This window comes from Lynx rufus, unplaced genomic scaffold, assembly GCF_022079265.1.
Source record: "Lynx rufus isolate CCGP_SWC_20201006 ecotype Redwood Valley unplaced genomic scaffold, mLynRuf1.p SCAF_4, whole genome shotgun sequence".
Taxonomy (NCBI): domain Eukaryota; kingdom Metazoa; phylum Chordata; class Mammalia; order Carnivora; family Felidae; genus Lynx; species Lynx rufus.
Genome location: NW_025814856.1, coordinates 60,836,920 through 60,864,436, shown reverse-complemented (window position 1 = coordinate 60,864,436; position 27,517 = coordinate 60,836,920). Strand labels below are relative to the sequence as shown.

Genomic DNA, 27,517 nt, shown 5'->3' with positions numbered 1-27,517 from the left:
CGATCTCACGGTTTGTGAGTTCAAGCCCCACATCAGGCTCTGTGCTGATGGCTCAGAGCCTGGAGCCTGCTTCTGATTCTGTGTCTCCCTCTCTCTCTGCCCCTCCCCCATTCATGCTCTTCTCTGTCTCTGTCTCAGAAATAAATAAACATTAAAAAAAAGTGGTTGAAATGGTAAATTTTATGTTATGTGTATTTTACAATTTTTGTAAGGTCTATGCTTGAAGCCTTCCATGAATGGTGAAGGCCAAATGCACACAGGGTCCCCTAGGTCAGATCCTGATCTGCGGTTCCTGTGAGAAAAATCTGAATTCAGGATAGTGCTCCAGAGGCTGACTGGAACCCCCAACTCTTCCAACACCTACACAGTGAAGCACTCATAGTTTACTTAAAACTTTCTTTCCTTTATTTCTCAGCTATATTAAAGTGAAGGTAATATGGTAATTTTATTTAGATGATGTGTATAGAGTGGAAATATGATCTGTTAATCTGGGGGATATAAAAAGGGTGATATAAAATATTTGTTATAAAAAATGAAGATACTGGAATGAACAGAAATTAGAATCATTGATTTAACTCTTACCCTATCATTTGATATTTTGCTGGCTCTAAAATACATATATAATAGGGTTTTCTTATGAATTATGGTCAGAGGAACACCCATCTATCACTACAGCAGTGAGAATAAAACTGTGTCAACGAACAAACAAACTCTGAAGTGTCAGCAGTTTATAACAACAAAGGTTCCTTTCTTGCTCCTGCCACAGGTCCATTGTAGTCACTGGAGGCTCTGGGCAGGCAGAACAGCACCCTTTCAGATACTGCCGGTCACTACCTCAGATTGGAGAAAGGGTCTCAGTCCAGCCACTAATTGGTCTGGTCCAGAAGTGGCACATTCACTTCCCTCTTGCAATATTGGGCAGAATTAGTCATATGGCTCCACACACACACCCCACCCCAGAAAAGAACGGGGAAGTGTCCTTTTCCCTGTGTCTGGAAGGCAAGGAGAATTGGATTTGGGTGAAGGACACTGATGCCTCCATCAGCCCGAGGGCAGCCAAGAGGTTCTTTTGGGGCCCTTATAACCAAAGGTACCAACCCATTGCCTGTCCCCACTGCTGCACCCCAGCTAATTCCAGGTCTTGCCTTTACTAGAAAAGGGAACTCAGGCACCGAGAAGCTGGCTATGTTCTGCTGTACATGTTTGGCCCCCATGACCAGCATTTCAGGCCTGTGGTTGCCTGACATCTCCCCCACCCACTAAGGTTAGCTCCAGGAGCCACACTTCACCAGCTGGGGCCTGCTGAGGTCTCTGGGCCCAGCCGTGATGGGCTGTAGAGGATGCCTGGTTTATGTGCACAGGGCCCTGGGGATAAGGTGGCTGCAGAGAGGATGAGATCAAGGAGCTCGGGGGCATAGCCTTAAGTGACTGAGATCAGATCCTGGGGATTTGGCACCCACAGCCTCCTGGATGACAATAGCCCTTGCATATTTCCATGGAGGACACCAAGAAGAGGAGGCGGGAAGAGGTGGCAGACAAGGACAAACAGAGCAGGATTGTCCAACATCACACCTGTGCATGTGCATGTGAGCAAGTCCCACCTCTGTGTGCATGGTGTGGTATCAGACTTTGGGGGGTTTTGTTGGGCCTCCTTTAATGAGCACCTTTGGGGGTTCCCACAGGTGTGAAGGTTAGAGAGGGGAGAGAAAACGAAAGAGCAACCACTTCCCTGAGGATCCTGAGCTGGGTTCAGGGATGGAGGGTCCAGGAGACAGCTGCTCTCCCACACCTTGTCCCCCTCACCACTACTGGGCCTCAGAGGTATGATCCCCAACTGGAGCCAGTCCTCAACTGCTGGACTCCATAGTGGCAGCATGGGGAGAGAGACACTCATCCTAAGTCATGCAACAGCCCAGGGAAAGAGGAGTGCCAGACTGGATCTCCACTTCCCCTGACAGGCCAGGCAGGTTGTATGTGGCTACCTGCCTGGGTGACATTGTCTCTACACTGTGGACTCACACTGCCCCATTGGCCTCCACACTTAGCCTCCATGGCTTCCCCTATTTCTGTGGATGAAGCTCTGACCATGATGGTCAGGACTTGCTCTCTGGCCCCCTGCCAGCCTCCCTAGCCTCCTCTCCTCTGGCTCTCCTGTCCCTGAACTGAGGCCCTTCTCTGCAGCTCCAAGACCAAAGCTGGTCTCTCAGGACCCGCTGTCCCTCTGCCAGGAGCATGCACCCTCATGTCTTTATCCTGCCTCTTCCAGACACTGGTGTTTCAGAGCAGGTGCCACCTACTGGGAAAGGCCCACCTTCGTCCCCGCTAAAGTCACCTTTCCATGTCTCTGGCCAGATTACTCTGTCTTGTCTGCTTCCTGCACTGCTCACTTTTTAGCAGGATCTTGCATACTGCCTGAATTATCGCTTGTCCCCTCCCAGTAAGAAGTGAGCACTGGTAGCCGTCTTGTCAACACTATACCCCTGGCCCCCAGGACTGGGCCCAGCACCAAGGTGCCTTACAGGTGTTGAGGATTAGGTTACCGAGGTCTTTGCCAAAGCTGGACTGCTTGAACCCTCCAAAGGGATCAGCCACGTCGGTCTTGTTGTATGTGCCTGCCTCCAGTTTGTTGCTAACATACAGGGCCTTGTTGATGTCCCTGGTGAAGATGCCAGAGGCCAGACCAAATTCTGCCATGTTGGCCCCAGACAGCACGGTGTCAATATCACTGCAGGGAAAACCCATGAAGAACTCTGTGAGGAGGGTCACGGGGCCACCTGACACATGGAATGCAGGGAGACCTTCCCTCTCCTCTGAGGGGAGGCCAGGCCCACTCCAAGCTTCCCACATGCAGAACCCTCTGAGGAAATGTGCTGGGCCTACAGCAAGTAGGGCACCTGAGAGAAGAGGAAAGAATGACAGGGCGGAGGCAGAGCAGGGTCAGACCATTCTGGTCATCTTGGGTGAGCCCCTCACTTTATAGACAGGGGGATGGGAGTCCAGAGAGGGGGGCAGGCTAGAGTCACACTACACATGGAAAGGTGCATCTGTCAGGCCTTCTCAAGGGGCTACCCTGGGGGCCTTCCCACAAAGACTTCATAGGCTTGAAGACTCACCACAATATTTGCTTGGTAGACAGTAGAAAAGTGTCTCATTCTAACACAGCATGTGAAGATAATTTTTTGACAGTTGGAAGTACAGTGTATTGAGGATGAGGTGTCATTCTAGAATTTGCTCAGAGGTTCTACTCTGAAAAATAATCGTCAGGAAAAGAGTCTGTGGTAGAGCAATTATGGCCGGTTCCTATTCCTCTCCTGGCCTCAATGACTTTCTGGACCAATAAGAGAGGGGAAAGTGAGGTTCCAGTGTTTCTGAGGCTGACTGATGGTTCTTGAGGAGGGTTACATCTTCCACTGGCCCTCTTTGGGTGAGTGAGGTGCCAAGCAGCAACTGCCATGCCACGGAAAGCCTAAGGAGAGGCCCTGACATGGAGGCAGATATGGCCAGTCCCATCGAATGCTGACCAAATTGAAGATTCACAAGTGAAATAAGTAACTTGTTATTTCAAGCCACTGGAGTTTGGGATGGTTTCTTACACAGCAGTGGATAATGGGAACAGGACCAGCAGGCTGTGAGAGGCATCAGAGAGATGAAGTGGATGCTCTCAGTTGGAACCAGCCCTCCTGGACCTCCGGGGACTCTGCTAACTTCGGTGGTTGACAAGGACTGGGAAGGCTAGGTTAGGCTTGTCCTTAGCCCCCACCCCACCTGAATTCTCCTTCTGGCCACACCCGCCACCCACAAAGCTCAAGGGAAGAACCCAGTAAAGCAAGGAAGAGGATCCAGTTCTCAAGAGACATAAGCAGGGCTCCCTATCCATCAGCAAAGCGAGAGATGATCATGATGGGCCCAAGGACTCCTCCTTGGCTATGAACATGTGGTTCTCCACATCCATGAAAATGGTTGGCTTGAAGAAGAAACCTAAGGGGCAGACAGGATTCCATGGTGTGTAGGTGGGTGGTCCTCTCCCAGGCCAGGCCTGGGTCCCACTGGCCACCATGCACACATTTCTACTCTGGCACTGCAATTTGTGACACCTTTGTGGTGGAGGCCACATACTGTGGGTGCCTTTCCTGCCCCAGGTGTATGAGTCCACAGGATCCTCACAACCCTTTCAACTAAACACTGATGAGGAAAACAAGGCTAATGCTCCGTGTTGGTCTGTGATAGAACAGCAATTCGGTATCTAGTATAGCCCCTCAGGCGGCTCTCCATCAGTCCCTGTGGAGTAGGTTGAGTAGGGGGAGGTTGGACACGAGTTCTGATGGACAGGATCTCCCAGGACTGCTTCACATCTCCTTCTAGGCACCTCAGTGTGGGTGCTCATGTCCCAAGCACAGGGGCGAGTGCCTCCTGCTCTCCTGTCAACATACGCCCACCACCTACTCCCATCCGGACTGCTGCCCCTACAGGCCCTGGTTCTAGATGGAACCACCTCTGACAGCATAAATGCTTCTTCTATTTTTCCTCTAGGCACAGAACGCAGGGGCCCTGAGACCCTACTGGACTGAGATTTCATTTAGCCTAAGGGAAAATTGAGAGACATGAAATTTTCTCTGTCTGATTTTTAGAAAAACAAAAAGAAATTAACTTTAAAAGTAACTTAAATAAAATATTCCATACTTTTCATACATTTGTAAATTATATTTTAACATTAATTACAAATTTTAAAACCAAAGTTAGGTATGAGGGGTGCCTGGGTGGCTCCGTCGGTTAAACGTCTGACTTTGGCTCAGGTCATGATCTCACGGTTCGTGAGTTCGAGGCCCGAGTCGGGCTCTGTGCTGACAGCTCAGAGCCTGGAGCCTACTTCAGATTCTGTCTCCCTCTCTGTCTCTGCCCCTCCCCCACTTGCACTGTCTCTTTCCCTCCCTCTCTCTCTTTCAAAAATAAATAAACATTAAAAAAAAGTTAGGTATGAACACATTTTGGCTCATGTGGTGTGGCCTGTATTCACTCCATCTGCAAACGAACTGTTGCCCATCAGGTGCTGGAGGCTCTGGGCTGGCCAGGCTCTGTCCCTTTCCTGTTCCTTCATACTCTTCTCTGCCCTTCTGGGCCCCATGAGGGGGACTGTATGCCCATGCTCCCTCATCTTCTGGCTTCCAGTACAGTTTTTACCTCATAGTTCTGCCCCTCACCAGATTCCAGGAATTCTATGCCCTCCTCTTGGCCCTCAGGCCAGGGGATGGTGATGGTGGCTCCCCATTGTTCCTGGTTTCGAGGTAATGCACTCCATCCCCTCACTGCTCTGCAAACCATGCCTTCAGTTCACTCTTTCCAATCAGCCTCTGAACTCTGGCATCGTGGAGCCCCTAGTCTGCAGGGGGGCAAGGAAGGGAGTGAGTAAGCAGAGTGGCAGTGTCTATAAAATTGCCACTGTAGGAGATTCCAGGGAGCAGCTGTGACACAGGAGCACATATGGTCTGGGTCTGGATGTTATTTGAGCTGGTTGATGAATTCACCAGTTGGGGAAACGGGAGCTGGTTGCTCATCAGAGGAGCAGAAAATGCACAGGGAGCAAGAAAAGGTGAGATGTATTCAGAGAGAATAAAAAATGGCTGGAGCATGTGTCATGGGCAAGCAAGTTAGAAATAGATCATGGAAGACCCTGGGTGGAAGTGAGGAATTTGAGCTCGTCACCACAGGGGGATGGGTCCCTGTAGAAATTGCCCCAATGTTGGGGAAGATATAAGCAGACTTCCGACAGCTACATGAGTAAAGGGTTAGCATGGTATAAGAGGTCCCTCAGGAAGCAGATGTGATGGTCCAGTTAGGAAAAGCTGTGGAGAGTCAGCAGGATGGTAGCAGGGATGCAGGGCAGGCAAGAAAGATTTTTATTTTATTTTATTTTTTTTTTTATGAAGTTTATTGACAAATTGGTTTCCATACAACACCCAGTGCTCATCCCAAAAGGTGCCCTCCTCAATACCCATCACCCACCCGCCCCTCCCTCCCACCCCCCATCAACCCTCAGTTTGTTCTCAGTTTTTAACAGTCTCTTATGCTTTGGCTCTCTCCCACTCTAACGTCTTTTTTTTTTTCTCCCTTCCCCTCCCCCATGGGTTCCTGTTGAGTTTCTCAGGATCCACATAAGAGTGAAACCATATGGTATCTGTCTTTCTCTGTATGGCTTATTTCACTTAGCATCACACTCTCCAGTTCCATCCACGTTGCTACAAAAGGCCATATTTCATTTTTTCTCATTCAGGCAGTTAATTTAGAGTAGTGGGTCAAGAAAAGAGAGGAGTCTGAAATTCATTGTTTCCTTCCCTCCTTCATTCCATCAAATTAACTCAGGTTTCATGTGAGTCCCAGTGCTGGCATGAAGGACCTGATGGTGTACATAGAAACAGACACAGTGTCTTTCCCCATGTAGTGGGCAATCTAACAAGGAAGCAGTTCAAATTTTTTTTTTTCAACATTTATTTATTTTTGGGACAGAGAGAGACAGAGCATGAACGGGGGAGGGGCAGAGAGAGAGGGAGACACAGAATCGGAAACAGGCTCCAGGCTCTGAGCCATCAGCCCAGAGCCCGACGCGGGGCTCGAACTCACAGACCGCGAGATCGTGACCTGGCTGAAGTCGGACGCTTAACCGACTGCGCCACCCAGGCGCCCCGAACAAGGAAGCAGTTCAAATAGTCCATGCCACAGCTCCTGCTCCTCTGGCTCCAGTGACTTGATCAGATGGAAGATTCTAGACAGGCAGGTGTATCCCTGGGTCAGGTTGGGGCTGGGGGAACTCAGATGATGTGGTGGATTCGGTACCCATTCAGTGTAAAGGGGCTGTGGACATGCAGGTGAAGGTGTCCAGGTGGGCAGGATTTCTGGATGAGGAGGAGACAGGCAGGTGGAGGTGTCCAGGTAGGCAGGATTTCTGAATGAGGAGCAGCCTAGAGACAGATATTTGGGGAGGTGCAAGCCACTGCAGGGGGTGAGATCCTCCAGGGAAAGTGTCTGCCATAAGCAACACTCCAAGCTCAGGAGACACTTGAGCATACCTCCATTTAAGGGACAGGTGGTGAGGGAGGTTCAGTGAAGAGTGGCCACTGAGAAGTAATGCCAAAGATAGAAAGCCATGAAAGCCAGTGCCTTGGAATCCACAGGAGGAGAGAATTTCACAGACGTGGAGAGGTTTATGGCAAATTAAAGTCCACGATGATACACATTAAACCAGCACTGACTGGATTTCAGCTTTGGTGTCTTCACCTTGCCAGCACCACGCCTGGTCTGGCAGGTGTCCAGATAGCCAAGGCCATGGCATCCAGTGTCACAGATGGGCCCTGAGGCCTGGGAGCCTAACCATGGCCTTCACATACCTCCAATTAGAAGTAGATAGGAAACCAGAGGCCACGCTACTGGCCTTTCAGTTCACCCAAGTGGAGTGCTCTGACTGACCTGGCCGAGGGACTTGACTCCCACCACAGACCAACGTGGCCCCTCCCTCCACGCCATGCTGGCAGTACTCTATTAGCTTCCATAGGTGGGCTTGGTGGTTCTACGGTCCATGGTTGGTGTCCCGGTCTAAAGGGTTACCGATCTTCATCCTCTTCACCTCTTCTACCTGTGGAAAGTTCTCCTAGTCAGGTCCTGCTCAGGTGCCCAAGTTCCTGGCAATGCTCCAAACCTGACCCACTGACATTTCTGCATTTGGCCACCAGCCACTGGCCCCTGAAGAAATTCCACACACCCTCAGGATGTTCCATATTCTGGTTCCAAACCTGCCTTCCAGGCTGAAATCCAAGATGTATCCTATGTGCAAGGAGACCCGAGCATAGCATCAGATGACCTGGGAAAACGGAGGTGTCCAGGGATATAGGTGAGGGCCGGACGTGGGGTTGGGGGGTGGTGCCAGTAGAGTGCATCTCTACACCAGTCCTACGCCCAGCTTCACAGGCTGAGAAGCTGAAAGAACATTTGTCTGGGGACTCCAGAACATGGGATGGGGATGGGGATGGGGATGGGGCCAGGGAACACCAGTCCTGCTGCAATGCCCCGGTGGTAAGAGTGGAGCAGAGGCTCCTGGGCCTTGAGTCCACCCACTCCTGCTCCCACTTCTGCCTGCTGCAGGGCCCAGCTTCAAGGCCATCTCCTTCCAGGAAGTCTTCCCTGTTGCCTCAGACAACCGAAAAGTAGGTCTAGGCTTTGCCGCCTGGAGATGTGGGTCTGGATCTCCTTAAAGGATGTGCCATATAGTGTCTGATGGATTCTGGGGCTGAGTGCAGAGATTCAGAAAAGCTCCTGAGTATGGGATGCTGTGCTACGGAAAAGAACTCAGGTGGCATAACCAGTGGGATGTAGACATCAGAACTTCTGGCCTCCAGGCTAGGATCCACCTCTTCCATTTTTCTCTCTCCAGGCTCCTTCCTTGGTTTCCTAAAATCAAACAAGGTCATCTACACCCTCCCTGTGGCTGCATCAAGGTCAGGTCTGACTGGCCATCTCCTCTACCTCTGAGGCGAGGGCTGTCTCACCCCTCCATTCAGGCTCTGCACACACACTCCAGAAAGGCCTAATCAGATGCAGCGGACACTCAAGTCCCCAAGGAACACCTTCTGCCCTTTCACCAAGAACCCCTTACTTCTCTGTGCTGAAAGGGGTCCCCATCTCCTGCTTTGTTCCCCTTCTCTGCTGTCACTTGGCCACCCTCCAACCTATGTCCCTAGGATTCCAAGAGCAATAGTGCTGAGCGTCCTGGGTGCACTTCTCCCTTGCTGTATTTGGGAACTGAGATGGTCCTGAGAGTTATCCTGGGATTCTGACCCCTGCCTCACCCTGTGGGAGTTTCATGACTCCCCTGCAGTCTCCAGAAGGGTTGTGCTCCCCATAACCACATCCGCTCAGTGAGCCGCCCCCTCCATCATGATTCTCCATCCGTGTCCCAGGTTCAGCTATTCCTGTGCTGGGCGTGTCACAGCGAAGGACTTGCTCAGCCAGGCTTCCCAGCTCCCAAACTACAGTGGGTTATACAAGTGGACACCACTGTATGCACTTCCCATCGAGGTGGAGCTGGTTTCCCACCCTTTCAAACTGGGGTGGCCTGTGACTTGCTTTGGCAGGTAGAATGTGGCATGAACAACCTTTGAGAGATCCAAGAGGGCTCTCAACTCCTGCTCTCACTCTTGGGAATCCTGCCGCTGGCCCTGCATGTGCCCGAGCACACACTGTGATAGGAAGCAACACAAGGACAAAGATGAGCCTTCCCAGTGCAGCCACCAGTGCCCCTGTCGGCCACAGATACACGAGCCAACCTCAGGTGAACCTGGGCTGGTGCCCATGGTGCCAACCCGCAGGACTATAACTGCACAAACAGCATTTACCAAAGCCACTAAGTTTGGGGACTAGCTTATGACATGGAAAAAGCTGTTACACTCCCTTCTAGAAGGTCTGCTCCTTTTCTCCCTACGTTTCATATTTTTACCCATTATGCAAGACCCTCTCCAGGGACACCTGGGTGGCTCCATGGATTAAGCGTCTGACTTTCGATTTTGAATCATGTACTGATCTCACTGTTTGTGGGATCGAGCCCCATTCTGGGCTCTGCCCTGACAGTATACAGCCTGCTTGGCATTCTCTCTCTTTCCCTCTCTGTCTGTGCCTCCGCCACTCAACCACACACGCTCTCTCTCTCTCTCTAAAAAAAAAAGACCCTCTCCAGAACTCCTTCCTAACACCTGCCGTGCCTTGTCTCAGTCCTGTTCTCTCATTTTTTCCTGCCTTCGTAAATACAGTCCTTTAAGCCTGCATGTAGTGGTTGTTGTTCCAGCATCCCCTCTCTTACCCACTGTGATCAGGATGTGGGGAAGGGCTCTTGGCTGAAGCTGAGCCAACCAGAGCCCCGTGGGTCCTGCAATCACTGAATGGGCCAGGGATGGACCTGGGACCCAACCAGCATCCTCCCCCACAGCCTTTTCTAACAGTCAGTGGGGACAGGGTGACTTCCCCTTTGGTTCTATGCTATCAGCACAATGCCACATCCTCTTTACCTATGGGCACCCATCCTGCAGCAGCCATGAGAAGCAGCTGCTGATGGTCTCAGGTCCTAGGGAGAACTCCTCTAGTCCATGGACACTCAAAGACAACAACTGTTGACAGGAGTTGAAAGCCTGTCCCCTTGACCCCAGGGGTATACTTAAGAGTTGTCCTTCTTGCTCCAGAGCTCCTATGTGTGGGTCAGGCTAGGGCTGGATGTCACTTGAGATCATGTCCTGTCTCTGTCCTTTCCTGGTTCCTCCCACCTCCCAGGCTTGATCTGAGAGCTCACCCTTAGTGAGCCACATACAGCTGAATTCCTGGTTCAGGCTTCACTTCTGTGGACCTACCCTAGCACAGACCCTTTTTGGTTATGTCAGTGTGAGCTGCAGAGTTGTTATTTCTTGCTGAAATAATAAAAATCAGTAAAATGATACAGCTTTGCCTGATGGTTTCCTTGCTCAGATGAACAGTGCCTGACTCCGCCTGGCCCAAGCCTGCCTCCCTGCCCCCAACCCCCTGCAGCCCAAGTCTCCCCAATGAAGACTCTGCAGAAGAACTTACCACCTTCTGTACAAGGTGGTTGGGGATTGAGTTCTCTACGAAGAGCTGGCCTACTGCAATGCTGTTCTCGCCTTTGTTGAAGAAGACACAGCTCATCCCCTTCAGAGAATGGATAAGGATGCTGGCTTACAACCTCTCCCAAGGCACCAGCCCCCCCACATCCCATCAGCCCCAGGTACCCCCTTCCTATAGGGTAAGGGAGGAATGTGTATATCCTGACCTTTGATGGGATGGTGGGCCAGGCCCAGCCAGCACTGGGCATACCGGCTCCACTCATTACTCATTCACCTCAAGAGGGGAGATGAGTCCCATCCCCTGGGGACACTTGTGTCCGCATTGCAGAGAGTGGAGGACAAGAGGGAGTCAGGGAGTGAGCCTGGTGACCCTTCATAGGCGTGTTCCCTGGGGTGATACAGGAGGAGTCAGAGCTCACACTCTTGGGGCTGAGCCTGGAGGGTCTGTTAGCTTGGAGCAGGCAGCAGCCCATGTCTCGGGAGGGACAGGGTGCCAGCTCAGGCCTGAGAGAACTCCTGGCAGGGATCTAGAATAAATGTCTTCAGAGGGACACTCCTCAAAGGGGCCTGTATTTTTGCCCTGGGGAGCCCTATGTGGTCAGCCAGGGGAGGAGTATGAACCTGACTGCTCTGTGTCAAGCTTGGTTCTCATGGAAGCTGGGATTGCACTGACCAATGACATGGCCTGGGTTGCTGGCCCTGCAGCAATGGCCTTAGCACCAGGGCCAAGACGCTTGGGCTGATGAACTGGCCTCCCTCAATTTCCCTATCTGAGGCTGCACTCCCTTTCATGTCCATGCTGGGTGACACATTGTGCTCCAAGGCACAGTGACAGTTAGATGGAATGGGGCATATTTGGGCACTGGTGGAACACGGCCTTACTGGCTTGCTCCTGAAGGTGTGGAGAGGGGGACTGAGGCATAACAATGACAGTGACAATACAAATATAAGAACAACTGACACACAGCACCTGCCACATCTTCTAAGCCCTTCGGACTTAATAGCTTGTTGAATCCCTATAACAACCATAGGTGTATTCTCCCCATCATACAGGTGAGAACATGAGGCCCAGAAAGGTTAAGTAACTTGCCTGAGGCTGCCCAGTGAGTCAGTGGTGGAGCTGGACAAACAGACACAGCAAAAAGGAGAGGTTTTCATGCTGATATCAGAACAGATGGGAATATGGCTAACATTTCCTATTCTGTGAAGCTGATCTTGGTAATTCTGGCAGTCACAAAACTTCTTGGGAAGTGTTTTTTTTTTTTTTTTCTGGAAGATATATGTCATTCTTTGCCCCTAGGCTCCTTCCTGCCAGTCTAGGCCAAATGTGTGAGTTTGACTGTGGAATCAGAGATGGGCACCCCACGTCCACCTCCAGGTGGTCCTCACTATCTGCACAGCCTTGCTGAGGTCACAGTCAGCAAGGATGATGGGGGGTGACTTCCTGCCCAGCTCCAGGGAGACCTTCTTCATGTTACTCAGGGCGCAGCTGAAAGGGACAGAGGTTGGTAGGACTGGGTCCCTGGGAGATGGGGACACAGGAGCTCCAGATGGAGGGGCCAAAGGAAGCTCCAAAGCATGCTGTACTCAAAAAGCAAACAGAGGGCCAGAGGGGGCTTCTCCCCACCCCCATGCTCATCAGCTCTCCCTTCCCTTTCCATACTGCTGCCTTCTTCCTCCTCCACACCCAGGCTCACGCCCATCACAGGGCCTTTGCTTTCAGCCCCTTGGGATCGTTCCTGCTTCACATATCCTTGAAGCTCCTTCTTCACTTCCTTCTGGCCTCTGTTCCAATGTTCTCTTGCTGGGGTGCCTGCCCTGACTGCTCCCTATAAATTGCATGCTCCTGAGCTCCGCGTCTGATGTGTTTTGCTGTGCAGTGTATTTGTGTCTGACCCTGCCCATAAAGCATAAGCCCCACTGGGGTGGACAGGCATTTGTCTGGTCATGCAACTGTGTTTATCCAATAAATAAACCAAACACAGGACCTGTTGGGGTGGCTGCAGTGCCACAAGGCCTTTGGCCTCTTGGATTTTTAGTGACGGGTGCAAACAGAGAGAAGTTGTGGGTCCTGTGCATGTTGCATCAGTGGGCACAAAGTGGACTTATTGATAGTGTCCGCAAAGGGACACTCACAGGAGTGGGCCAGTGAAACACAGCCATGGCATGGGGTGGGAGTGGGGAGGGGTTCTCCTTGCTCAGGACTTACCTGGGAAGAAGGCTCCCATCTCAGGAGCCAGCATCAGGGGTCTTGGAAAGTCCCCAGAAGATGGCAGCCCCAGAGCCACAAGACACCCATCCAAGCCCTCCTGCCCTGGAGTCCTCAGAGCTGACATTTACTGAGCCCTCACTCACCCTAGCACATACGTGCTCACATAGAACTATCACCTACACAGCACTGGGAAGACCAGCTAGCTATTGAATAAGGACAAGTAAATCAGCTGCTGTGACTACTTGCAGTAAGCTCTGGCCCCATTCCCTCATCCATCCATCTGCACCCCATCCATCAGTCCTGCACCACCACCAGCCTCCCTTTCTTCAATGCTGAGGCTTGCTCTGCTGCACTCAAAAAGCTTCAGAGTAGCTCTTCCTGGCCCCATTCACAGGCTCTGATGTCAGCCTCCACTGACTCTAAAGATACACTCTACCAGCCACACTGGCTGTGGCTCCTGGCCCAGAAAAGATACCATGTAAAGCTGCTGTGATCAGCATAAACATGGTGCCTACTCAAGGAAAGTGCCAGGGCCCAGGATGCATCCTGGCCCCCAGAGGGCTTGTGTGGGGCCAAGAGGTGAGAACCCCATCTTTCAGGGCATAGAGAGGCCCCCTGGAGAGCAGAGTCAGGGGCTGCAGAAGTGTCTCAGGGAAAAAGAACACTGCTCTGCACTGGGGGCTACAATAAGGTGATGTTCTAACACAAGAGAAGCCTTTCTCCCTACGGAATTGTCATGTTGTAGCTGGACTGCTCTGGTGTAGAGAAATAGGTCCTAAAGATGCAGTGATGAGAGAATTGGAAAGCAGGGGGCTAAGACTCTCCAGGAGCCCAAGCATCAGTCCCCTGGCTCAAGCCTCTTCTATTTTTGCAAATTATCTGATAACAGCAAGCACATACAACATAGTATTTGGCATCTTGACACGTCATGCACCTGCAGTGTATTGCATACTGGGTCATGAGTACATCTGGCACCAGACAAAACATTCTTATCCCCAGGCCTGGAGCCTGTATGATGTCATTCTGGACAGAACGAGCAGTCCTAGCAGCCTTCCATCCTGGGAATGAAACTGCTTTCAGTTTCTTGCTGCTCTGTCCCTTTCCTTCAGGACATTCTTACGGTGCCCCCGGCTTCTTGTTCTCCAACACACTGGGAGGTCTCACTCACAAGTCTTACAGCACAGGCAGTGGTGGGTGGTCTCGTGACCTCAGAGAAAGGCGTCACTATGTCCAACAGAAGCTCCAGCTCCTCTCTATTTGTACCTCTCACTCAAGTACACATGCCTGAAACCCATCCCCAGAATTCAGTTTCAGTGTGGTGGTGCTCAGGCACCCAGGGTTTGTCTTGGGACAGGCAGGGGTACAAGGTACCTTGCTGCAGTACAGCCCTGTCTGTAGCCCCAAGCTTGTTGGCTGCACAAACCAGCACCATGGAACATGAAAACAACTTTCACTCAACTGGTGGAGAAACTGAGGCCTGGAAGGGTCAGAGCTTGGCCCCGGTCATATCATGAATTTGTAACAGAGCCAGAAATAGAACCCCAGCTGATGTGAGGCAAATACCAGGAATAAGAGATGAAATGATGCTCTAGAACAGGGCTGTCCAACAGAATAGAGCAAAAGCCTCAAATACCAGCCACAAATGTAACAGCATTTTTTTTCACTACCACTAAAAAAACTAAAGTAACTTCCTTTTAGTTTTAAAAGAAAAACTAAAAAGAAACCAATGAAATTAATTCTAATGTATTTAATTTAGCACAATTCATAAAAATAAATTTAAACCTGTCATCAATATAAAGTTATTAATGAGCTATTTGTGCACTAAGTTTTCAAAATCCAGTGGGCCATTCACACTTGAAGCCCATCTCAATTCAGAGCAGCTCTGTCCCAAGCGGCCATGCATGCTCAAAGCCCCAAATTGCACAGAATCTCCAGCAGCCCCGGGTCTAAGTGCACTCCACAGAGCAGCTGCACCGGCCTCACCAGAGGCTGGTCAGAAACTCAGACACCAGACTAGGGCCTGCCTCAAGCTCACACACAGCACTGTCTACTTCTCCACACTGTGACCAGAGATACCTCCAACCACCTACCTTTTCATGATGTGTTTTCCCACCTCCGTGGAACCTGTGAACCCAATTTTCCACACATCAGGATGGTCTGAGAGTCTCTGGCCAACCAGTGGGCCTGCAGGTTGGAGTGAATGAAGGAGTCATGGCAGCCAGCAGGTGCTGAGGGCGAGGTACAAGCTCTGCCACCCCTCACATGTGCCTCTTTAGGCCAGGCCTCTGGGCTGTGCACCCCCAGTACTTAGTGCCCTCCGTGCCCAGGGCTTACTTCCTGGTATGGCAGAATGTGTGCCCTCAAAATTCATTATGCTGAAGTCTTAACCTCTAGAACCTCAGACCTGACTGTGGTTGGAGACAGGGTCTTTAAAGAGGTGAGTATGTTAAAATAAGGTCATCTTCTCCTTTTTTCAACACATACTGTCTCCTCAAATTGACCTCACCCTGGCTCACCTTTTCAAATGCAATTTTTATCTTCTCAATCTGTCTGTGATCTGGATCCATTTATGATTCCTCTGACTGCTCACCACCTCCACTTGGATGCTTTGCAGCCTCTCAAACTCAACATATTTGAAACTGAACTCCTAATCTTTCCCAATACATGTTATTTTTCTGGGTTCTCCATTTCAGTAAACAACCTCTCCTTGCAACCAGTTGTTCAAGCCAGGACCTAGGAGTCGATCTTGATACTTCCCTTCCCCACCTTATCAATTACCTAATCCTGGGCTCCTCCACCCAGTTGGCCCCTCCATTTCCATGGCTCCCCTGCCTCTGAGCTTGTAAAACTGCATGTACTAAGGTGAACCTGTGAAGATTCTGGTTCAGTAGGTTTGAATTGGGACACTTTCATCCTCTATAGATAGTTAAGATACTAATTCCATTCCACCATTCTTGTTAAAAAGAAAGTAACTGTTTGGGAAAGAAAATATTTGCAAAAGACACATCTGATAAAGGACTGCTATCCAAAATATACAGAGATCTTGGGGCACATGTGTGGCTCAGTTGGTTGAGTGTCTGACTTTGGCTCAGGTCATGATCTCACGGTTGTGAGTTTTGAGCCCCACATCAGGCTTTGTCCTGACAGCTCAGAGCCTGGAATCTGCTTCAAATTCTCTGTTTCCCTCTCTCTCTGACCCCCCCCAAATAAATAAACGATATATATATATATATATATATATATATATATATATATACACAAAGATCTCAAAAAAGAATCAACACTAAGACAATAAACAACCAAATTAAAAAATTGTACAGGCAGTATCTGTACATATACCTCATCAAGAAAATATACAGATGGCAGATAAGTATATGTAAAGATGCTCAACATATGTCATTAGGGATTGCAAATTAAAACAACAGTGAGACACCACTACACAATTATTTGAATGGCCAAAATCCAATACATTGACAGCACCAAATGCTGGAGAGGATGTGGAGCAAGAGGAACTCTCATTCATTGCTGGTAGGAATGTAAAGTAGGTCAATTGCTCTGGAAGACAGTTTGGTCATTTCTTACAAAAGTAAACATAACTTTAGCATAAGATCCACCAATCACATTCCTTGGTATTTACCAAATGAGTTGAAGACTTATGTCTACAGAAAACACTACATATAGATGTTTATAGCAGTTTTATTCATAGTTGCCAAAACATGGAAGAAACTGAGATGTCCTTCAGTAGTAGGTGAATAGATAAATAATCTGTGGAACATCCAGACAGTGGAATATTATTCAGCCCTAAAAAGAAATGGGCTATCAAGCCATGAGAAGATGTGGAAGAAACTTAAATGCATATTACTAAGTGAAAGAAGCCAATCTGAAAAGACTATATACTATATGAGTTCAAATATACGATGTTCTAGAAAAGGCAGAGCTATGGAGACAGTAAAAGGTTGGGGGTTGCCAGGGGTGGAGGGAGGGAGGCAAAGTAGGTGAAGCACAGGGAAGTCATAGGGCAGTGACACTATTCCATATGATACCACAATGGTGGAAGTATGTCATAACATATTAGTCATAGAATGTACAACACCAAGAGTGTATCCTAATGAAAACTATGGGCTTTGGGTGATAATGATGTGTCAGTGTAAGTTTGTCAATTGTAACAAATGTGTGTGTGATGTCTATAGTGTGTGTGTGATGTCTCTGGTGTGTGATGTCTATAGTGAGGGAGGCTGTAGACACATGAGGATATGAGGTATATGGGAACTCTCTATACTTTTTACTCCATTTTTCTGTAAGCCTTAAACTGCTCTGAAAAATAAAGTGTATATAATAATAATAATCATCATCATCACTATTTTAGGCTGTTCAATAAATATTTACAAGAATGTATCATATATCAGATCACAAAGAAATTCTCCATTTTAGGGGCACCTGGGTGGCTCAGTCGATTAAGCATCTGACTTCAGCCTAGGTCATGATCTCACAACTTGTTGGTTTGAGCCCCACATTGGGCTCTGTGCTGACAGCTCAGAGATGAGAGTCTGCTTCGGATTCTGTTTCTCTGTCTCTGTCTCTCTCTCTCTGCCCCTCCCCTGCTTAATCTCCATCTTTCACTCAAAAATAAATAAACGTTTTTAAAGAGTCACACACTCCACTGACTGAGCCATCCAGGTGCCCCAGAAATTCTCCATTTTAGAAAGCAGAATGTTTATAGGCTTTTATGGGTTGGATTGTGTCTTCCCCCATTCATATGTTGATATCCTCAGAATGTGATTTTATTTGGGAATAGGGCTGTTGCAGATGTAATTAGTTAAAATGACATCATTAGAGTTGGCCTTAACCCAGTAATGGATTTATTAGGTCAATGGTGTCCTTTGACACAATTTGAGAGGTATCTGGGTGGCTCAGTTGGTTGAGCATCTGACTCTTGGTTACCGCTCAGGCCATTATCTCATGGTTTGTGGGTTTGAGCCCCACATTGGGCTCTGCACTGACAGTGTGGAGCCTGCTTGGGATTCTCTCTCTCCCTCTGTCTCTGCCCCTCCCCTTCTGGCTCTCTCTCTCTCTCTCTTATTATTCTTCTCTCCAAACAAATAAATAAACCTTAAAAAAAGTGGGAGGGGACTTGAATACAGACACACATAGAGACAAAGCACCATGTCAAGATCAAGGCAGAAATCAGTGATGCTTCTAAAGCTAGGAAAAGGCAAGGATCGTCTCTAGAGCCATTAGAGGGAGCATTGCCTTAATGACACCTTCATCTATGATTTCTAGTCTCCTTGATCAGTATGATTCTGTTGCTTAAGCTATCTAGTTTGTGGTACTTTGTTATGGCAGCACTAGCAAAAAAATACCAAGGGACATATTCTCTGACCATGACATAATAAAACTAGAAACACAGGAACAGAATTTAAGAAGAAAACAATTGGATTTTTTTAAGTCTTACTGGGTCAGCAAAGATATCAAAACTATAATTGTATGTTATTTAAGAATAATACAAATATGAACACAATAAATTCAAAAGGCATAAGGTTGGAGTCACTGCTGAAGACTAGTATGAGGAGCCCTGTTGGCAATTCCCAGGGAAATAACCATAACTGGTGAAAATGATTTATAAAAAAAACAACCATATACAATCTCTGAAAATTTTCATAAACTCCCATTTAAGCAAACGAAGAAACATTTATTCAAGTAAATCTACCAAATCTCAGTAAGAACAATGAGAGTCTATGGTACTTGAGCCATGAACAATTCTCTCCATCCAGGTGGTAGAAACTCACCCCAGACAGGTGTGGTCAGGAAGGCAGGGTACCTCTCCTCCTGCTCCCAGTCCAGGGATATTACATCTCATCAGGAGGGTCAGGCCATCACCATTTTTCATCTTCTCCAACTCTGTGTTTTAATTTTTTTAAGACATTTTTTAAAATTTAGTTTTGTGAGGCACAGAGAGACAGAGCATGAGCAGGGGAGGGGAAGAGAGATAGTGAGACACAGAACATGAAACAGGCTCCAGGCTCCCAGCTCTGAGCTGTCAGCGCAGAGCCTGATGTGGGGCTCGAACCCGCAGACCACGAGATCATGACCTGAACCGAAGTTGTATGCTTAACTGACTGAGCCACCCAGGTGCCCCCAACTCCGTGTTTCAGAGGCTAAATTCCTGATGAGTATGGCTTCCACCTAGTCCCCACTCATAAAGTGAAGGCTCTAACCCAGGTGTGGCAGGCTGAGACTACTGGGACCTCATCTGCTTAGCCCCAGCTCCCTCATAGGACCCATCATCTGTGCCAGAGGTTCAGACATTTGGGGCAGGGGAAGAAGATTTCTGTAAGAACAGAGAGCTCCCAAAAGGCACTGACTTTATTTGAAACTGTGTAGTGAAGTTCAATTTTAAGGGCATTCTCAAAAACAACAGAGATCTTGGGGATGAACATTTAAGAGAAGGCTGATAGCTCTATGACAGCATTAAGGTAAACCACAGGTCAGTTAGTTTACCAGAGAGAACCAGGGAAGAGCCCTCTGGGTAGAAACAAACCTCAAAGGCTGACCTCAAAAACTACCCTGGCAAAGGAGTCCAAATTTAATTAGGTCCTATCATAGAGCAATTGATGCCCCAGAGCATTGTTGAAAACAATAGAGCAACCAGATTGCAGTCAGCTGAGCTGAACTGCTGAGTATTACACCAAAAAGGCAAATAGCAACAGAGAGACCAGGAAAACAGAGAGTCATAGAGAGCCCTGCTAAAACTGCTATCATCCCATGCTCAGGGCTATGTCCCTGATGAGTGACATCACTGGGTACACACCACAGGGAAAATAGACGTCACTCAAATAGCCTAGCCAAGTCACTAAAGACATAAACAAGGAAAAAACGAAAATGAATGTTGCAAAGGCGAAAAAGAGGATCAGTACCCAGCACTGGTACAATATATTACCTAAATTGTTCAGCTTTTAACAAAGCTATGATGCATGCAAAGAAATAGGAAAGTATAACCCATCACAGGAAAGAAAAAATAAGCAGACAATATAAGCTGAGAGGGGCCAGATGTCATACTCAACAGACAAAGATGCCAAGCAGCCATTATATATATGTTAAAAGAACTAAAGGAAACCATGCATAAAGACCACACTTGTCTCATCAAGTAGACAATATCAATAACAAAACTTTTTAAGAACCAGGTAGAAATTCTGGAACTAAAAAGTACAGTAACTGAAATAAAAAAAAATCAGTAGAGTGGCTCAACAGTAGGTTTGAATGGCAGAAGAGTGAACTTTAAGATAGACATTATGCAATCTAAAAACCAGAAAAATTATTTTTTTAATGAAAAGTGCCTCAGAAAGGAGTGGGTTACCATCAAACACACCAATATATGCATAATGAGAGTTCCAGAAAGAGAGGAAAACTGAAAGTAGCAGAGAAAAATGTTAGAATAAATAATGGCTGAAAACATCCCAAATTTGATGAAAAACATTAGTCTAAAAATCCACAAAGCTCAATGAATTTCATGTAAAATAACCATAAGGAGGTCCACTCTCAAACACGTCTTAGTAAAAATGGTGAAAAACAAATACAAAATAAAATTTTGGAAGCAGCAAGAGAAAATGATTAATCATATATAAAGGAACCCCAATAAGATTAACAGAAACATTTTATTATTCATCAGAAACAATAGAGGCCAGAAGGTAGTGGGATGATACATTCCAAACATTGAAAGAACAAAACTGTCAAACCAAGAATCTCATATTTAGCAAAGTTATCTTTCAGAAAATAAAAGCAAAACATAAAGGCATTTCCATATAAACAAAAGCTTAGCTAATTTGTTGCTAGCAGACCCACCTTATGAGCAATACTGAGGGAAGTTCTTCAAGCTGAAAGCAAGTGACTCAGACAGTAATCCATCAGAGAGCACCAGGAAAGGTAATTACATAATTATAAAAGACAGCTTAAATGCATATTTTCTTTCTTTTATTAACTGATTTAAAAAGAAAATGTATAAAAACAATGTGTATATAATTGTATTGTTGGATTTACAACATATATAAATGAAATATATTTGACAATAATAGCAGAAAGGAGGTAGGCGGGAGCAAAACTGAAATGGAGTAAAGAAGTGATACCCGAGTAACTCAACAACAGGAACAAATGAAAAGAACCAGAAATGTAAATAAGATTAATATAGCAAGCTATGTAATTATATATTTGCTCCCCTTTCTCTTTAACTTCTCTCATATAAAATTATATATGAGAGAATTAAAATTATAATTCTCTCTATATAAAATTATATAAAGTTATAGCAGTGTACTATTGGGTTTGTAACATATATCAATGTGATGTGTGCACAAAAATATGTGATATAACACCACAGAGGTGATAGAGCTATGGAGGAGTAGTATTTATATATTTCCCTGGAATTAAATTAGCATAAATATGGAGTATTTTCTGATAAGTTAAGAAGCGTATGGTAAATTTTAGAGAAACCACTGGTAAAATAATGAAAAATTCTATTTTGAAAAAATCATTAAAATAATTAAAATGTTACACTAGAAAATATTAACTAATGTAAAGAAGGCCATAAAAGAGAAATAGAAACAAAAGACAGGAGACACAGAAAGCAAAAAGTAAAATGGCATACATCAATCCACTATATCAATAATCACTGTACATGTGAATGGATTAAACAATCCAGTCAGAAAGTCAGCGACTGTCATACTGGATCAAAACAAGATCCACATATATGCTGTCCAAGAAGACTTCAGATATAAATACGTTGCAAGTAAAGGGATGAAAAAAATACATCATGCAGACAAAAACCATATGAAAGCTAGAGTAGTTGTGCTAAAACAGATGAAGCAAACTTTAAGGCAAAAACTATTATGGAAGGGGCACCTGGGTGGCCCAGTAGATTGAGCATCCGACTTCAGCTTGGGTCACGATCTCATGGTTGACGAGTTCAAGCCCTGAGTTGGGCTCTGTGGTGACGGCTCAGAGCCTGGAGTCTGTTTAGGATTCTGTGTCTCCTCTCTCTCTGCCCTTCCCCCACACATAACTCTGTCTCTCTCTGTCCCAGAAATAAATAAACATTAAAAAAATTAAAAAAAAAACTATTATGGAAATAAATAGGGGCATTTATAATAATGAAAATATTAATAAAAAGGTATGAGGTTTCACCAAGGTTTTCTTTAAATGCTTTCCTTTAAATGACAAAAAAATATAAATGAATTAAACTTTCAACTCAAAAGGTTACCAAAAAAGCACACAGGAGAACACAGAAAGAAATAAAAATGACAAAACCAGAAAAAATAAGAAGGAATAGCAATGGGATGGGTAAGAAATTTGAGAGCTCTTTGTTTTGTTTTTGTTTTTTTTTGAGGGGTGTACAGGAACAAACAAGAACTTTTCACAAATTTAGTCAATTTGAAAAGAGAAAGAAAAAGTGAAAAGTATATGGGGATATTATAAAAATCAAAGGGAGAATCAAAAAAGGAATTAATTATGAGAAATTATTAATACAACTCTATGCCAATATATATTAAATGTATGAAAGAAGGGACAACATTTCCAATAAACCAGACCACTAAACACAGAATAAATTAAATAAGCAATTCATGTAATACCTCTCTAAATGCTCTAAGCCTAGAATGTTCTACAGATAAAATCTCTTAAATATAACCATTCCCAAGTTATGTAAAGTTATTCCAGTGCATGTATACACATACACACATACACACACACACACACACACACACACACACAAATGGAAAACATTTGGGGAAACATTTGAAAGCTAGAACCCTTTCAGGTCTGGGTCTCTCCCACCATGGAAGAGGGCCATCTCCCCACCAGGCTGGCCACCCCCACTGGATCGCTGGGCCCCCGATCACTCTGTTCCACTAGAGCACATCATGCAGCAAGCCCTGTTCTGACCAAGTGCATCTCTGACTTCCTGGATCCCCGGAGCCTCCAGATACCTCTGTCCATATCCCTTACCAGATCCAGGGAGGATGTTGACCATGCCCTTGGGAATGCCAGCCTTCAAGGCCAGCTCTGCAAACTTCAAGGCTGTGAGTGGAGTCACCCAGGGAGGCAGAGAAGAAGACTGGGTCAGGAAGGATTGGGAAGTGGGGCTCTGCCTTCCCCTCCCAGCAGCTGAGGTAGCAAGCAGGGAGAAGCAGTCATGCCAGGAGGACCCTCCAGGGTAAGCCCCATCATAGTGAGTAGTGCCAACCCACCCAGCTTCCCCATAGCTCCAGTGGAAAGCGGTGAGTAAGGCCCACTACCTCCTATATCTTCCAGTGCCTTCTCCTGGCAAGCTCCAGCCTTGTGGCCAGGCCTGGATCCTTCTTGAATGTTCATACATTCTACACTCAGGGAGTGTAGTCCTGGGTGCGCAAAGGGCCCAACAAGCCACCTGTCTTCTCCTCTACAGCCAATAGGCCCCGCCTGGAACACACCCAGCCCCACCTGGGCAGGCTTGATCACCTCTGTGTTCCCAGCAGCCATGCAGGCAGCCGTCCTCCAGGAGAGCATTGTCAGGGGGGAGTTCCAGGGCATGATGATACCACAGACCCTATCGTACAAAAGAAGTGGGTCTTCATCTCTCCAGTCAGTCTGGGTGCCAGACTGCACCTGCTTCCTCTCTCCCAAGCTTGACACCCATTCCACTCCAGGTGTTGTGATACGGTGCCCAAGGTCCCCCTGAGAGAGCTCACCCTTGCCTTTCCAGTCCCTGATGGAGCAGTATGTCTAGGGTGGTAGTAGTCCCTTTTCCTGGAAGGGCACAATGACAGGGAATGGTGTCTCATCAGAGTTGTGAGACCTGTCTAAGGACAGTCCAGTAGGGCATGACACCAGGCAGTTTGGGAGTTGACAGCAGGCAGGGCCTGGGAGAAAGCCAGGGATCACCCAGGTGGGCTGAGAGAGTATGGTAGAGGGTTGGGATCAATGGGTGGGCCAGGAGGAAGTTAGTGAGGGTCCTCTTGGCTGTGAGACCAGGGGGCAGTCCCATGGAGAGAAGGAAGCAGTCATCTTGGGGAGGCTTAATAAGGCTTGTCTGCTTTGCATTAAGAGGTAGTACCCAGTGTCAGTGTGCCCCTTGGTCCCAGAGAAATCCTCTGGCTGAGCAGTGTCTCCATCAAAGGGAAGCCCCCCATGGTCCTGCAGAGCCTAATGATGACACATGTAGTCCCAGCAGGCATGAGGCCCTACTTTCCCCTGACTCCTGTAAAACACAGGGCACTGTCTTCGTCCATGTCAGACAATTAATGAGCCGGTCCACACAGAGCCGCTCAGACTACCTAACTTGTTTTCTTCATCATATTAATGATCATCATCACCACAGAATGTTTCTCAAAAAGGGGACTTCTTAGCTGAACCTAGGCAGGGGAAAAGCATGTGTAAAGGCTGAGGGCAGGACAATCTGGGGGCCAGCACACCATCCTAGGAACAACAGAGTGCACCCAAGGGTTTGGAGAGCCACTCCCCACCCTCATGTACACCCAGAAGACCCAGCAGACCCAGCAGGATGAGAATGCAGAGGGAGCACTATGAATGTTCACAGGAAGTGGGTGAGGTCATCAGGGTTGTGGGGGCTCCAAAGGAGAAAAGACATCGGGAAGTCCCACTGTCATGGCTGAACTGTACTTCTCAAAGTCCACAGTTGAAATCCTAAATCCAGAACATCCTTATTTGGAAATTGAGCCATCCCAGATATAATTAGTTAAGATGAGGTCATACTGCAATGGGGTGTCCTTAGACAGATGTCCTTATAAAAACAGAGCCATGTGAAGAGACAGACATGCAGAGGGAAGACACCATGTGAACATGAGGTCAGAGATTGGGGAACACCCAAGATTGCCTGTGAACCACCAGAAGCTGGGGGAGACGCCTGGAGCAGATTCTACCTCATACCCTTAGAAGAAACCCACACTCTGACACCTGAATCTGGAACTTCCAGCTCCAGAATGCTGAGGCAACAAATATGTGCTGCTTGAGTCTCTTAGTTTCAGTACTTTGTTGTGGCAGCTCTAGCAGATGCATAAACCCACCCATATAGGGACAACTTCCCCAGTCCCCCAACTATCTGGATGCTCCACATCACTGTCCTCAGTCTGATGGGGACAGACTCACTGGGAAGCATCTGGAAGATCTGTGACTTTATAGATTCCTGTGACTGGCAGCCAGGTGAGCCCTGGTCCCCTTGCCCTGCCCATCTCAAGGCCTGCACCTAAAGAAGGGGCTCCAAGCACGCGGGCTATGCAGGGCTCTCACTCTAAACACTGACACCTTGGCAGGGTAGCTCTTTGTTGTGGGGGCCTGTCCTGGGGCACCGCCTCCATATTGTGTCCTCTGAGGGGAAGGTTGGGTGGGAACCACTGCCCTGGAGTCAGTGCTATGTGCTCCCCCAAGACTCCCCCTCTCTGGGGGCTACAGGACAGGGTTTTCCTGCATCCATAGCCCACTGTCCTGACAGGGGTCACCCTCACCAGCAGGCCTGTCCTTCAGGACCTGGTGTGTTCATCTGTACTCATTTATGTTGATGCAAATGACATCTGAACACATTCTCCTTCTGACACACCCCCACATTCCCAAGGAAGCTGAGTGCCCTGGACCACCATCCACAGGGATGTGTTGTCCCTGCTGGGAGATCACGGAAGCCCCACATTGTAAGGGGCACAGGGTAGGTGGGAATGCCTGATGGGTGCTGACCACACTGGGGCACTGATGCACTTAAGATGATTTTAGAGGGCATTCCTCAGTGTGCTTCCCTCACACAAGTTTCTCCTGGAGCTGTTCTATGTGGTCCCCATAGCTCTGTCTCATGCCTTTGCACAGCCACACTCCATGCCCTGGTTAGGAGGCTGCAGAACTCAGCATGGGTTGTGCAGGGTTTTGCTGTCAAGGCCCCAGAACAGCTGCTGTGAGTATTCTTGGGCTTGTATCCTTATGCATCTGTGTCAGTGAGCCACCATAGTTGTGCATGTGACGAGGTACATTTGGGGACTGAACAGTCACTGCCATGTTGCCTTTCCCTAAGGTGGACCCTCGCCTCCCTCTGCCACAGGCAGTGTGGGGGGCTTCTCTCTCCCTAGGCTTTTGGACCATCTGATGGTGAGGCAAGACCACTCACTTCTGGGTTTAACATCATTTCCCCAATTCCTAGTCTTTTCTATGTTGATTGGATAGATGTCTGTCTCCTGTTGAGCACTGGTTCCTATCCTTTGTCTATTTCTCTATTATTTTTACCCTGCTCCTTGGTTCTGTGTAGTTCTTAATTTGTATGCATCTTGGTTATTATACTCTTTTCAGATAAAATTTTTCAGATGTACCCTCTGTTTTCCACTATGACCCTGACTGATACAGGGCAATTGTGGCAATTAAGTAAAATTGTACTTATTAGGTCATCGAAACAGTCTTTGGCCCAGAACAGTTACTTTAGACATGAAAGCTGTTTTAGTTGCTAGAATGTAAGTCCCCCAAGGACAGGCATTGCCATCAGTTTTTGATCATTGTTTTATATATAGTAACTGAAATGTATGGCATGTAATAATTGATGAATAAATAGAGTTCAATAGATACGTAAAAAGGGGATAAGCGCTCACACTACGTATTGCACGAAAAGTGCCCAGTGTGTGGTGAGTCTTTGCCCGGAGCTGTGACTCACCCAATAGGCTCCTTCCTGGTCAAGGTTAGGTTGTACTTTGGCCTGGCCTGGTGGAGCCCTGGAAGAAGCAAGGGGAGTCACTGGTAGGGGGCTCCATTGTTTCCTTCCCCCTTCCCCCTGGGCAGCCAGATTATGCTTGGGGCTCAAAAATGAACAGGGTCTTTTCTGCATCCTGCAACCCCTATGACCGACACAGGTAGGAGACCCAAATCGACCAGATAATGTATTACAGGGGCATCTGAGGACTTCAGATACAGGCGGAGCAGGCAGCCATCAGGAACAAGGTGTGCCTCTGCACTGAGTCTGGCGGATTCCTCAGACAAGAAACTGGTCCTGGTACATGTAAGACCTCTGGCTTTGACACTGGGGCAGAGAAGAGAGGAGGTGGGGGGCCAAGTTGTCTCTGGAGGCTGTGCTAGCCCAGGAGGCCCCAGTGGGGGCCAGCTCCAGCCAACAGTGATGCAACAACAGGAGGAGGAGCAGAAGGTAGGCCTGCCATCACCCCTGCACCTCTCAGCCCCTTGGAGAAGATAGGAGGTATGGAGCCCGTTTCTGGCAGAGACCTCAATGAACCTGTTGGTGATGAGTATCTCTGTGGAAGGGTTGACCCATCCCTGTCTCTGGTGGGCAAACCTCTGAAAATGGCTCCCAAGGTCACATCCTGATGCCCGGGATCCAGGAGGTGGTGAACTACCCCTTCTGCAAAGATGCAGAATGGCACAGTTGACTGTAGGATAGGGAGAGGATGCAGATGGACCCAGCATGACTTCAGGAGTCCCCATAAAGGCAGAGTTTTCTCCAGTTTCAGAGAATCAGATGGAAGAGGGACGCCAAGCCTGAGAAAGGCAAGGGGATGGGAGAGTGGTAAGGGTCAGAGTGAGGCCTGCAGTAGCCTCAGTCAGCAGCCAGCAAGGACCTGGACCTTCAGTTCTGCAATAATAGGAGCTGAGTTCTGCCAACACCTGAATAGGCCTGCAGGCAAGGTCTCCCCAGGGCTCCAGATAAAGCCCAGTATGGCTACATCTTGACACT

At 47.7% G+C, this 27,517-nt stretch overlaps 1 pseudogene; it reads right to left on the bottom strand.

Moving 5' to 3' along the window:
- Positions 1-1,285: 1,285 nt before the first annotated feature.
- Positions 1,286-27,517, bottom strand: part of LOC124523378 (cytosolic 10-formyltetrahydrofolate dehydrogenase-like) — a 143,578-nt pseudogene continuing 117,346 nt past the window's right edge.